Below are 6608 nucleotides of genomic sequence, written 5' to 3'. Positions count from 1 at the left end.
CCTCCCGTAGTCCCTTGAAGGGGTGGGATTGGGGTACCCAAGGTTTCTGGAGGAGGGCGTGGAAGGTAGCCTAAGGCATGGTGACAAAAGGCAAGGTGTTAGGTGGCTAACTGAAGTGTCAGGGCCCACGGAACTTTGTGCTGAGCCACAACGGCTCAGGAGCCTGGACGCCCCCCCTCCGTCCACCAGACGAGTCCTCACATCTGGGCTGGTACTCATCCCCAGTTTTGAGTGGAGGAAGCTAAGATCAAGGTCACACGGAGAGAAAGACTAGCTGGGCTAGGCTAAATCCACAGCCTGGACATTTTACAGTCGTTCATGTTTTCAGATGTTTGCAGCCTCGTGGGGACTGAGAAGTTAGGTCAAAGAATGCTGCCCAGTGACATTTTACCAGGTCTTGCCAGTGAGTTGAAGTTCTTCAAGTAGAAAGTGGAAGGGTCTTCCTTGCACAGGGCCAGGAAGCCATGGGGGAAGACTTTAAGACATATTCCAGAACTAATGGGAATTGGGAAACTGCAGCTGCAGAGGTGGGCTCGGGCAGGCCTAGGGCCTCATAAAAATTGCAAAGGAAAGTGGACTTTGTCCTGGAGTACTGGTGATGGGAAGGGGAACCAGTGAGAGGCATTAAGCATTTAAGCAAGAGAAAGGAAGATGAGAAATGCTTTGGTTGCTGTGTGAGAGATAAGGGGCACTGAGCTAGAAAGAGGGAGATGAGTTTGGACTATTACACAAGAAGGCTGGAAATAAAAGCAAGACCTGACTACAGCCCACCACACGGAAGGTGCACAGTCAGGTGGTACATGAACCTGACACAGAGTTGGATTGGCGATCTGCATCCTGCAACCTCTGCCCTCTCTCTTCTAGAAAACTTGAGCAAGTCACTTGACTTTCACGCCTCTGAATTGCAGGAGCTTCCTCTGTCAAATAAGAACATCCATTTGTTTAGACTCTCACCTAGTTGTTGGGAGGAGATAATGGTCATCAAAGCACTTTAGATAGTGTAAAATACTTGGTGATTCACTCTGTCTTTTAAGCGAAGCTTTCGAGAGCTCAGTGCTGCAGGAAGATCAGAGATGAACCAGACCAGGGGACTTCTTGAAGTCAAGGACTGTACTTTATTTATCTGGGTATCCCCAGCATCTCCCCAGAGCTTGCTACATAGTAAGTGTTTAATCCACAGTAGTTAGTTAAATGGAGGACCTGGGTATAGGCAGAGTCAAGCCATCCTTTAGAGGCCTCCATGGGGTTTCACCTTCGACCCCATCATTATTTATAATATCTGGGCTTTCCGTGCAGATATTCCTTTTATATGCTATATGCTTTGACCTTTGTATCCAGAGCTTCAAACTGTTTCTATGGTGCCTAGCTGAGACCCACCAGGCAGAGCACCAGCCTCTACCTTGCCCTAGCCTTACTCCTGTGTCCTCCTTATGATCAAGGTCTGTGAGTGCCTGCTGTCAGTGAGAGCGCTAATGACCAGTCAGTCCAGGGGCCTAGTGACTAAGCAGTCCCGGCAGCCTGAGAACCTGCAACTTGGCTCTAATGAATTCTCTTCCTGTTTCCCTGGCAGGCTCCTGTTAACTCCCTCTCCATCCTCAAGGCTGCCTGCCCGGGTGGCACTCCCTGTCTCTGTCTTTATGGCCCCTGGGTAAAGATGCTAAGTAAATACAAAGGGAGGTTTATCAAGGTTGAGATCTAGCCTGTATAATTAATCTGTTTGAAGCTTCCCACCTCCCTAATTATTGTAAAATGGATGGGCCCTTTCAGCTGGGCAAAGCTACTTCCCCCCCTCATTTTCAGAGTTCCCAAGGGGGTGGAGAGGTGAGCTGGAACCCAACCCCACTGGATTGCAGGAAGGAGTCCCCTAGCTCAATGGCCTGATTCTAGGAACCCATAAGAGAGGAAATGCTCCACCTCCCTTAACCCCAGCCTGTGCGGGCAGAGCTGCCTGGAGGAAAGGGGTGACAGTCAGTCTCCAGACCTATGAAATGAAAGGATTGAAAAAATGATCTGGGACTTATCTGGTGCTGACACTGCACATCTCTGCTCTGCGGTTTGACTCTGAGCTCAGCCCAGCAGCCCCAGAGGAGTCTAGGAGGCCCCTAAGGCCAATCCCTCTCCACCTTCCTCTTCCTCTCTCCTTTTTCTCTACTTGAACATGGGGATCCCTGAGTCCTGGGTAGATGTTTACACAGTGGGGGGCCGTCCCTTCCCCAGCTGCCTGGGGAGATAAAAGGCCAGGGACAAACAGAGGCTTGGGCCATACTTCCTGGACTTATTACCGGTCTGATCTTAGCTCATCCTGGGCTCAAATCAGATCCCCAGAGGCTGGAGCTAGGAACTGAGATGGGGTGGCCAGGGCTGCCTGTCTCCCCAACCGGGATACACTGGGTAGGAATCAATATGCAGGTAGGCTCTCCACACAGGCAGGTTCAACCAACTGTGGATCAAAAATAAATAAATAAATAAAATTTTTTGGGGGGGTACCACGAGGTTTGAGGGAATTCCCAGAGCAGGGATTGAACCGCAGCTATGAAGCTACAAACACTAACCACTAGACCACCAGCGAAAGTCGCTCAGTCGTGTCATGGACAGTAGCCTGCCAGGTTCCTCTGTTCATGGGATTTCCCAGGCAAGATTACTAGAGTGGGTAGTCATTTCCTTCTCCAGGGGATCTTCCTGATCCAGGGATCAAACGCTGGTCTCCTGTATTGCAGGCAGATTCTTCACCGTCTGAGCCACCAGGGAGGTCCAGACCACCAGGGAACTCCAGAGAACTCTTCAAAATATATGTATTTTAAAAATATTCCAGAAACTTCCAAAAGGCATAGCTTGAATTTGCTGCACTGGCAACTACTTACATAGTATTTACATTGTATTTATAACTATTTACACAACATTTACTTTGTATTTGCAATTATTTTCACAACATTTACTTTGTATTTAGAACTCTTTAGGTAGCATTTCACATTGTATTAGGAATTATTATAATCTAGAGATGGTTTAAAGTATTGGGCAGGACTGAGTATTCCCAGCAGTCCAGTGGTTAGGACTCTGAGCTCTCACTGCCAGGGGCCTGAGTTGGATCCCAGTTCAGGGAACTAAGTTCCCCCAAGCTGAATGGTGCTGATCTTGGTGAGGCACCAGTGAGCTGTGGTGTGAAGTGAGATCTAATTCCCTACCCAGGTATTGAATCTGGGTAGCCTGGATGAAAACCAGGAATCTTAGCCACCAGACCAGGCTAGGAGCTAGAAGCTAATTTTCCCTGGATCCTTGCCCCCAGTGAAAAACGCATTTATCGTAGAGGCGGAAACTGTTAATGCAGGTACAGTTTATTATGAGAAACAGCACAACTAGTGGGTGAGCACACGGAGAAACGGTTTGTTCAGTTGAGATAGGAGCAAGGCAGAGATGCACAGAGGGAGAGAAAGTGTGTGGGTATTCCCCCTTGTCAGGAGGAACAGCAAAGTAAAGAGGCAGTGAGGTCACATTTATAGAAGTCAGTTCTTCTGAGTCTATGTCTTCCTTCAGGCCAATTATCTGGCTTTTTTCCCCACACCTGACCTACCCTGGGACCCTCCGCTGGGGTGCACATGCACCCCTCAGCCAAGTTGGGTCTTGAAGTGAAGGCTTCTGGGAGGAGCAAGACTCAAGATGGCCTGGCGTTATCCCTTGACTTTTGACCCACAAGGAGGCTTTTTGTGCATGTGTAGTGTCTCCCTTGTCCCAAAAGACGAGGGACTGGACATCCCTTAATCCTTTACTCAAATAGGGTTTTGCCCCTCTTTGTCCTTGCCATGACTATTACCTTAAGGTGTTTTACTAGAGACAAACACTGGCTGTTTACCCTGTTTCTGTTGTTACTTCCATTTTGGAGGACAAACAGGAGGCTGATTGTAAATGCCTTAACTGGAGCCCAGCCATCTCTTGTCTCAGGAAATGCTAACAAGAGGCTAGTTGTAAATATCTAACCTGGAGCCCATCTATCTCCTACATCAGTGTGGCCAAGAATAAATAGAAATAGATAAATCCAGCATAAGGGAAAGTGAAAAAGCAAAAGTTGCCCAGTCGTGTCTGACTCTTTGTGACCCCATGACTCTTAGCCCAGGCTTCTCTCCATGGGATTCTCCAGGCAAGAATACTGGAGTGAGTGGCCATTCGCTTCTCCAGGGGATCTTCCCAACCTAGGGCACAAACCTGAGTCTCCTGTACTGCAGGCAGATTCTTTACTATCTGAGCCACCAGGAAAGCCCACAGTGTAAGCTCACAATGTGCAAATACTGTGGCTTTTTTTTTTTTTTTTTCAGCCTCACCATAGGGCTTGAGGGATTAGTTCCTCAATCAGGGATCAAACCTGGGCCCCCAGCAGTGGAATTGCAGAGTCCTAACCACTGGACCACCAGGAAATTCCCAATACGATGTCATTTTTTATCAGGGACTTGAGTAACCTCAGATTTGGTATCTGCAGGGGGGGAGTGGATGGAGTTTGGGGGAGTGTCCTGGAACCAATCCCCTGTGTGTGACTATATGTGACCTGGTTTATCTCCATCCCTGACTCTTTCACTATGTGATCTTGAATAAGTTACTTACCTTCTCTCAGTGCCAACTTCTGTGGGAGAAGCATCCTGGGAAAAGAGGCGAAAGTCCCAGGTTTGTGAAATCAAGCTCAGGTACCACTGAGTCTGTTAAACTACTTTTCGGTCCTGATAGCTGGAAGCAGTCACTCCCCACCCCCTCCCCAGAGTTCTGCAAATATTTCATTCAGTGTACTTTATTAGTTGGGGTCCACTTGTTTCCCCCCCAGTGATTGCTCTTGGATATTGTCAGGATGCATGGGATTTGTTGTTGTTGGTTTATTTGCTAAGTCACATCCAACTCTTTTGTGACTCTATGGACTGTAGCCCGCCAGGCTCCTGTGTCAATGGGATTCTCCAGGCAAGAAGACTGGAGTGGGTTGCCATTCCCTTCTCCAGGGGATCTTCTCGACCTGGGGATCAAACCCATGTCTCTTGCATTAGCAGGTGAATTCTTTACCACTGAGGCACCTGGGAAGCCCACTCACGGAGTTCACAAAGCACTAAAATCCAACTCAAAATGGCTTTTAAAAGTGTGCTCCGGATTGGAGGAGGCTAAGAAAAAAATAACTAAATGCAGTGAGACCCCAGATGGGATTCTGGAACAGAAAAAAAAAAAACCCTGGGGGAAAACCTAATGAAATTCAAATAAAGTTTATGGTTTAGTTAATAGCCATGTCAGTTCAGTTCAGTCGCTCAGTCGTGTCCGACTCTTTGCGACCCCATGAACTGCAGCGCACCAGGCCTCCCTGTCCATCACCAACTCCTGGAGCTTACCCAAACTCATATCCATTGAGTCGGTGATGCCATCCAACCATCTCATCCTCTGTCGTCCCCTTCTCCTCCTGCCCTCAATCTTTCCCAGCATCAGGGTCTTTTCAAATGAGTCCGCTCATCACATCAGGTGGCCAGAGTATTGGAGTTTCAGCTTCAACATCAGTCCTTCCAATGAACACTCAGGACTGATCTCCTTTAGGGTGGACTGGTTGGATCTCCTTGCAGTCCAAGGGACTCTCAAGAGTCTTTTCCAACACCACAGTTCAAAAGCATCAATTCTTCAGCGCTCAGCTTTCTTTATAGTCCTACTCTCACATCCATACATGACTACTGGAAAAACCATAGCCTTGATTAGACAGACCTTTGTTGGCAAAGTAATGTCTCTGCTTTTTAATATGCTATCTAGGTTGGTCATAACTTTTCTTCCAAGGAGTAAATCATCTTTTAATTTCATGGCTTGCAGTCACCATCTGCAGTGATTTTGAAGCCCAGAAAAATAAAGTCAGCCACTGTTTCCCCATCTATTTGCCATGAAATGATGGGACCAGATGCCATGATCTTACTTTTCCGAATGTTGAGCTTTAAGCCAACTTTTTCACTCTCCTCTTGCACTTTCATCAAGAGGCTCTTTAATTCCTCTTTGCTTTCTGCCATAAGGGTGGTATCATCTGCATATCTAAAGTTACTGATATTTCTCCCAGCAATCTTGATTCCAGTTTGTGCTTCATACAGCCCAGCATTTCTCATGATGAACTCTGCATATAAGTTAAATAAGCAGGGTGACAACACACAGCCTTGATGTACTCTTTTCCCTATTTGGAACCAGGCTGTTGTTCCATGTCCAGTTCTAACTGTTGCTTCCTGCCCTTCATACAGATTTCTCAAGAGGCAGGTCAGGTGGTCTGGTATTCCCATATCTTTCCGAATTTTCCACAGTTTATTGTGATCCACACAGTCAAAGGCTTTGGCATAATCAATAATGCAGAAATAGATGTTTTTCTGGAATTCTCTTGCTTTTTCGATGATCCAGCGGATGTTGGCAATTTGATCTCTGATTCCCCTGCCTTTTCCAAAAGCAGCTTGAACATCTGGAATTTCATGATTCACATAATGCCATGTACTAGTGTTAATTTCTTGGTTTGGATAATTGCACTATGATAAAATAAGATGTTAACTTTAGGAGAAGCTCGGTGAGAGACATACAGGAAATCTGTATCATTATTGCAACTTTTCTCTATGTCTAAAATTAAGTTAAAA

Source organism: Cervus canadensis, chromosome 1 (assembly GCF_019320065.1).
Source record: "Cervus canadensis isolate Bull #8, Minnesota chromosome 1, ASM1932006v1, whole genome shotgun sequence".
Lineage (NCBI taxonomy): Eukaryota > Metazoa > Chordata > Mammalia > Artiodactyla > Cervidae > Cervus > Cervus canadensis.
Note: the sequence above shows the minus strand (reverse complement) of the source record.